This window comes from Bombus bifarius, unplaced genomic scaffold (genome assembly GCF_011952205.1).
Source record: "Bombus bifarius isolate JDL3187 unplaced genomic scaffold, Bbif_JDL3187 scf7180000009239_frag, whole genome shotgun sequence".
Classification (NCBI taxonomy): Eukaryota; Metazoa; Arthropoda; class Insecta; order Hymenoptera; family Apidae; genus Bombus; species Bombus bifarius.
The window spans coordinates 5,386-13,783 of record NW_022884986.1 but is presented as its reverse complement, the minus strand read 5'-3'; the positions used below and the strand labels follow the sequence as shown (position 1 = coordinate 13,783).

Genomic DNA, 8,398 nt, shown 5'->3' with positions numbered 1-8,398 from the left:
TTGATGTCATATCTGACCTTAAAGTATAAATAAAATCAATCTAGGAATTAATGAAATTTCAAACATTTTTTCTAAGAAAACAGAAGTTTTGTTCCTCCTAATGAGTATCACATGATGCAATAGAAAAATAATTTGACATTGAAAATCGTGTCAAGATCAATTTCGAAGCTATAAAATCGTCTTAAAAAAACGCCGTGATAAAAAATTTTTTGACACCTTGTACAAAGGTGTATATCAACGTAAGTGTACCTGTATGTCTATATTCGAGATTATTTATCTATTCAAGATAGCAAAGTAAAAATACTATATAGAGGATTTAATTAATGTGTGGATCAACGTATGTATCACTATATGTAACAATAATATTGACTGTATATGTACGTGTGTAATAAAAGATTTCCGGTTTACAATGTTTACGATACTGATATAAAAATACCATATAGAGGATTTAATTAACGTGTATATATACGTATATATCATTATATGTAACAGTAACATTATGTGCATATGCGTATAATATTGGTTAAATGTTAAATGTTAATATTGGTTAAATGCGTTAAAGTGAAATGTTATTTACCTATTCAAGATAGCAAAGTAGACATACCATATAGAGGATTTACTACGGTTAACACTCGGTATTCTCGTATTCAAAGTATTTAACCAAATAATTTGGGAATCCAGCGGACGAGCTTGTATTTAATATGATTATATTTAATATAACAACTTTACTCAATATACGCGTAGGATTTTAAATGTCATGAGGGTTGCAGCGGACTCAATTTTAATGTACCTCGATATCTTAGCTTCTTATAATATCCTAATAAAATGTTATTTATCGATTACAATTGTCCTGTCGTATTTTATAGTGTTTGCTTTATAAATGTGAACTTTATTCAAAAAGAGTTCATCGATGATTATCCATTACAGGTTGTTAATAAACCTGAATTATGCACAAAGGAATTGCCGTTAATAACTTAAGATTCTCTGCCCGTCGTACAGGGTACACATAGTAATTATTCTCGACGATCGTAACGTTTAAGTCCAATTCGAGCTTATAGTCCCATGCGAGTTAAACAACGACAATAGTTTGAATTTCTATTTGTTCGTTTGTCGTCTGTTTATACCCGGAGCACCTGCTGTAAACCAATACAAAATTTATTAGATCTATAAATAACACATATAAAACTTATTAATTTATAATTAATATAAAATAGGAGAGCACGAAACTTCCTATTTTATGGATATGTTAAATCTTTGTAAAAAATACCATATCATTAGTATCATTTTAATCGTTCTAAAGGATTTAGCCGCATAAAGCTGTGATCCTTGGAAGAATCGATGTTCACGCGTGACAAATTGAAATTGTGCGAAGGTTCCGGTACGAACATCACAAGCCGAACATCGATACCAGGGGCACAGGCACATGTTCTGGGTTCATTATATATTTATAAAAGGCTGACGATTCAGTAGATGGTCCGCGTAAATTTAAATTGTAAATGAACGCATTGCTGGTTTCAAGTAAAAGCCTGGATAAGAGCGGATATGGTATGAGAGTCTGTCGTGGAAAGGGGAACAGGCCGCTTTTATTTGTAAAGTTTGAATCTCCTCGATATTGAAGATGTTGAAGCTGCAAGTATGTATTTCATTTTAATCCATTCGAGACCGAGATTTAATTGTAAAACGATACCTAGGTGTCGGTACGATCTGAATGTTTAGTTGGAATGATTCTGTGTTTTACTCTCTCCAGGGTATCCTTTTCATACTTTGATTTTAAATCGATGACAATCTTAAATAGTATGCCTCATATTTTTAAAATATAAAATTATATACTATGTTATTCTATAATGTATTATGTACAGTTATATATATATATTATATTATATAATATATTATATAATATAATATATTATATAATATTATATTATATAATATATTATATAATATATTATATAATATATTATATTATATATATATATATATAATAATTCTATATTGAAAAAAATATGAAATTAACATGATATATACATTACTACATAAGTTATATATAAAATATGTATATTATACCCTTGCCTACTGACTGATATGAATTTCTTTCGGTCTCGAATGCGTTAAAGAGAGCGCAAAGAAGTCGAAATTACTTATTGTAATTAGTAAAACGACCTGAGAGGCAGACAGATACAAGAAAGAAGGAATATTATATTAGCGGCATTATCATGTTTTTGCTCTCTTTAATTCTTTCATCGAGACAGACAATCTACAGGTATTAATCGACCAATTTCTCCAAGCTGATAACTTCGAATTGATGTTTATATATAAGAAGTGTTATGTGTTAATCTGTCTAAATGTTTAAAAGGTGTTATAAATTAAATGTTGTTAAACGATACGTAAGTGCCTTTTGATCGTAAATTTTACTATCAAGGGGTCTTTTATGTATGCGTAATCATTGTAAATTATAACAATTTATGTGATCGATATTAAAGGTGTTTAAAAGCATGTATTTTTTTCTATATTATTATTCTCCTATATTATTATCCTATATTATTATAGCATTCCTATATTATTATAATATCAAATTACATGTTGATACACAAGATATACAGATTATTATTTATAACGTTTTAGTTTTCTTAATTGAGTCATTCATTTAGTACAAATGATAAGAAATTAGTAATAATTCACAAAAAAAGGATATCGTAGTAGAAATATTATAAAAAAACATTTTCTGTTTTAGTGTAGAGTTACTCCTTCTTACAGACAGTGTCGTACAAATCTGTACGTCTCTGAGAAAATGTAGGTATCCGAGCCCTTACTTCCTCAACAACTTTTAGATCTGATAGAAAAAAGAAACATACGAAATAATAAGTAATGCTTACTAATAAATTCAACAAATACAAAGGAAGATGGCTAAATCGATAAATTAACGAGACTAAAAATTAATTACATCATGGATCTCTCGCTTTTAATTTTAAGCTGTAAATTACCGATATCGGTGACTGCCATATTCTCTTGAGTTTCCAAATCGTAAAGAATCTTTCCTCAGGGATTGGTCAACTGTGTATGTCCCCATGCGACGTAACTTGCTTAAGGAACACGAGCCGGTGATATGCAGGCAACGTATAATTGATTATCATTCGCTCTGAAACGCTGAAGTAATGACCAGTGCAGTGGTCCAGTGGTCATATTGAATGCCGCTGGATATATCAGCATTTGGCAACCTAACCCGGAGAAGCAGGAAATATGAAGCCACCGAATACCAATTAACTTCGTAGTTGCACGGTTCACATTCCATCATTTCTGAATATGCGAGGACAGTCCTCTTATTGTGCTTTTAATTCTTTTATTTGTTTCATTTTCAGCAAATATACTGGTTTTTTAAATTAAGCTTCTTTTTATACAGAGTTACAGATTATATTAATTTTATATAGAATATATTTAAGAAAGATATTTAATTTTTTGCTAGTTAAGTATTGATCGATTAAGTTACTGTACCTTTGTTCCGATAAATGCGTGCCATTTCCTCGAATCTAATATCATAGCAAATGCCAATACCTATTTTGCAGCCCTTCACATCGAACGTCGTTAGGGAGTTACCAGGACTGAGTGAATCACTCTCTCGAAGAGTAATCTTATTAGGAATGTCGATGTCGAATAGATGTACCTAATAACATAAAAATGTGGTCGCTAATTATATTGCTGCAACTTTTGTAATTTAATATCAAAGTTACCAACTCCTAAACTTTAATTATTTTTTATTTAATAACTGACAGCGTTTTTATCACTTTCTTTTATTAAAAAATCTTATCATTTAATAATGTTTAAAAAGGAGAAAAAATAAGTATAATAATATTTTAAGTATGTGAAAAATTTATACAACAACAAACACATTACAACAAAAATGGGCGTTTCCCGTATCATAACGTATTTTATAAACCGTAAATTATAGAATTGGTTATAGTATACGTATGTACATATGTATATTCCTAAATTATTCCTAGATAGAGTCACTTTCTTCACCCCGATATTTTCAACTTCAAAGCCATAAAGGAATATATTACTTACCTTTCGGTGTCTTGCTATCAAAGTTCCATCGGGACCCCAAATAGTACAGGTATTGTACAATTTATCGCCCTCTATTTCAGGCATCGTACCACCAACTACATAGATGTTGTTTTCTTTAGCTGCGTTCGATGAAGCAACGCTCGTTTCACCATCAGGAATACTCTCGCCGTATTTAGGAAAGTACTCTGCATTGCAATATTTCAATTAATGAAAAATAACTGTCTTTTGTTCCAACCATAAATTAAATTGAAATGTTTGTCAGTTTTTTATTTTCTAAATTATCAAAATAACTAAGTTTTATATTTCGACTTAATTAAATATGCAATTTCTTAGCTAATAGTATATATAATAAATTGTTTCTACAGGTTCAAAATGAAAAATGAATATTTAGAAATATTTAATTACGACAATGCTATTTGTGTTAGCATCAGTGGCTTGTTACTCAACGACTTTGCTAGTACTTTTTGAAACATAAAGTTAGTTTTCAATTAACACTTATACTAGAGGCGGAATTATAAATGCAAAATAATTGATAATACTAATTTATAAGTACCCAATTATTAGTATCTTAAAAAATATATTTATACAAAAATCACGATAATCATGAAAATGGGGAAATCCTATATTCTCGAATCAATTCACAATTTATTTTGTATATTAATTAGATTCCGCGCTCATCAGTACGTACTCACTGGCGACATCGAGAAAATGTATCGGCAATTCCTCGTACGACCAGAGGATCGGAAATATCAAAGGATATTATGGCGCAGCGCGAGTGGAGAAACAGAAACATATGAGCTTAACACCGTAATACTCTTATCATAGAAATAGAAGCAGTCCTCAATTCCCGCCCGCTAACTCCTATCTCCACCGATCCAAATGATCTCCTAGCCCTCACTCCCGGACATTTCCTCATTGGCGATTCATTAATGTGCTTACGTGATCGAGATTTCAGAGACATTCCATCGAACCGACTCTCCAAATGGCAGCATATCCAACAGCTTAAACAACATTTTGGAACCGCTGGCATAAGGAGTATTTGAACGAGCTAACCAACCGCAATAAATGGAGCAAGGGTGGACACAGCATCCAAAAGGGCACAATCGTCATCCTCAGAGAGGACAACGTTCCCTCCATGCATTGGCCTCTGGGCCGAGTTATCAAGGTTCATCCAGGCGCCGATGGTGTCATCCGGACAGCTACAGTTCAGACGGCAAAGAGCATTTTGGATAGGGGCGTCAAAAGGCTTGTCCCACTGCCAATTCAACCCGATCTCGAGAAACCCGAACAACTAGCCACCGAGACGAAATAAGATGGGAACTTCAACCACACCTCGCTAGTTTGATCGGTACCCTCTCAACGGGGGGAGAATGTTACGCCATGCGGCTTACCATAGGTCATATTCTTAACTATCGATAGCGCCACTATAATGTCGCAGACGGATCGTCGCGTCTGCCCGGCAAACAAACATTGTAGTGGCAAGCGCGTGGTTCATTAAGCAGGGCGACTTCCAGAAACGTCGACTCGTGGCCCGTATTTTACATCGCAGTAAAAGAATGTGGCGTGATCCGAACGTAGTGGGGGTCGCCTTCCAGAAAAAACGAAAAAAATCGAAAGGCGTTCAGAACTTTTCGAGAAGTCGAACCGTCCACACATGTGGTATGTCGCGCATTACTTATCAACCAAAACGCAGTTACATTTTTTTTGTTCCATTTATATCTTTCTAGTTAATAAGTTGTTGAAATAAACATTAATTTATTTGTGTTAATTCTGTGGAATTTCATTGAACTACCCTTATTATCATAATCGAAATAAGGGGATCGATCAGTTCGTGGCGTCGATTATTTAATCGTAACGGGAACTTACAACTCTCGTTGACGTGCTATCTCGCGATCGCGTCTCTCCGCGAACGGTCGAAACAAAATGATTCACTAAAAACTGTCCTGAAGTCCTAAGAATTTATTTACCGCAAAACTGACAAAGTGTTTATTTAAAAAATGAGGTTGAAGGTAGTCCTTTTCTTTCATTTCATTCATTCTCATTTTCTTTCTTAAGTATGGCTAACACAATATCTAATCAATTAAAATTTTATATTTTCACGTGAAAAGTTTCTTTAGATAATTATTATCAACATGTTGACTAACTCTTACGGATTAATACGTGTCTGTAGGGCAATCCGGTGGACTTGATCGGCTTTTTACTTCGAAAGTTGAGTAATCGGTGTCGCTTTCTTACGCATCTTTGAACTGTATAAATGTTTTAAAATTGTTTGATCCAGAATGTACGTACCACACCGGACAATCAAGAAGGCACGTTTTATGTCTTTCTTTCCGATTAATAATAAGCCATTTACTGCAAAGAATGAACTTTAAAGGCATTAAACAGCACATCAATGTACATTTCAATTAGACTAAATAATAATGCTATGATTTTATCGGTAGTAACTTTACTTATTAACTTGAATTATTTCTTTCTTCTACTCCATGTTAGGAAGAGTATCTTTTTGCTTGAAATAAAAAATTGATATAGGAGTAATAATATAGATAGAGATCAAAAACTGTTAGGGCAGAAATTACACGTTTGAACTTTATAGTTCAGTATAGTTCAAATAGAAATTATATAGAATTATTTAATAATTTGTATTCCACTGGAATAAAAATTTAATTTCTGTCTTTATCAAATCTCTATTTCAGAGTATTTGTACGTATGTACTTATCGTCTGCTGTATGATCGAATATCAAATAGATAATAATCGTTGTTACTCATTATGTGAGAAAAAATTATGTATATTCACAACTATGACTATTGCATTTTAGGCGCTTGGCCATGGATCGCTGCATTAAGTTTTCGTAATCCCCGAAACCCAGACAAACCACTATGGAAGTACGGAGGTTCCCTGATAACGGCTAGGCATGTTTTGACCGCAGCACATTGTGCACATATGGATGGAATAGAAAACATACACAATCATAATATTGCCATTCTTAGATTGGTGGAGGAGGTGCCATTTTCGAGTAAGTCCTCAAATATATATATATATATATATATATATATTGAAAGCAGCGACTGATTTCCGTTGAGATAATAGGGGTGATTGAGTTTGTATAACACTGTGATTCACTGAATTATAAATTATATATTTCCAACACTTAGATTACACTGACGTAGAGAAATAAATAGTCAACAACTTGTCGCACGAAGATGTGATAGATATGTACGCTAGAGCAGGGCTCTTATAATGGAAATTAATGTATTAATGGACTTAGCACTATAATATATTTAGGAGAGAAGATGTATGTAATATCGTGATGTAATATGTTTACAAAACGTGGACAATAGAGATGTTAATCAGACAGAAAAGACGATTGTGGCTTAACTTGAACTATTCATACCAAACGTACAGAAAACAGCGCAATCCACACTCTCTCGGCAACGCCACTCGCAACCTCCGTCTCCGCTCGACTCGCACTCGGCTTCTCGACTCGCACTCTGTTTCTCGACTCGCACTCTGCTCCTCGACTAACTATTGTCGCATTCTATTGCCCTTTTCCTAGGCCCACCGCACACGTGTTCCGCAGACGCTCGTGGCCAGGGTCACGTAGGTCTTTTCCACGAAAGTATGCACTTGAAAAGACCGATGACACATTGATGGGCCCGACGGCGCCTCGGCTCTCGCGACACTGTTCATAGTTCGTCCGATATTTCCCAGGCCTTTCGTCCACGATACTACATGTATGTTCGACAACACCGAGAACCGACAAAAGATTTTCGTGAAGTATGCGACTCTCGCGCTATGTGTAGACTGCCGCGTTAGGCGTTAGTTTTTAGACTGACTGTCGCTCTTTTTCTAATACAGAAGAAAAGTTCGGTGTGGGTGTGCCCCTGTGTCTAAAGAACGCGGATTCGTTGTTCCCACTTTCGTTAGGAAAAGTGAGGGTAACGAACCGCGGTGTCGATTGGTCATGACCTGCACTACTGCTCGAAGGGATGAGTAGGAAGTCTCCTACCATCGTGGTGGATAGATGACTGTGTGCGTGAGGAAAACATAGCTTGTTTTATTAGAGGGCTATTCGGATTTTCCTAATGGGTGCATACCCGCTTTCTCCGTGTTTTAAGTACGCCTAATAAACCCAAGGACCTCTCTAAAAACCGACTGTGTTTCGAGAATATTTTAAAGCTTTAGAAATTCTTCAAGACAAACGGATTGAAGACACATGGCGAAACAATACAGGGAAGTGAAAGTTATGGTGGGTCCTTAGGTTTATTGAGGGTCGAAGTGACGTTACGCAGGCTGGTTGTTGTCCGGTGGCGCGAGCTGGCGCGGGCTGGCGTGCAGATG

At 34.7% G+C, this 8,398-nt stretch overlaps 1 long non-coding RNA gene across 1 annotated transcript; it reads right to left on the bottom strand.

Moving 5' to 3' along the window:
• Positions 1–635: 635 nt before the first annotated feature.
• On the bottom strand, positions 636–3,022 carry LOC117214633. The gene is made up of 2 exons (XR_004488912.1): positions 2,982–3,022; positions 636–1,136 (listed from the first exon to the last, which is right to left on the bottom strand). It is a non-coding gene; the product is annotated as an uncharacterized LOC117214633 (long non-coding RNA).
• Positions 3,023–8,398: the final 5,376 nt, after the last annotated feature.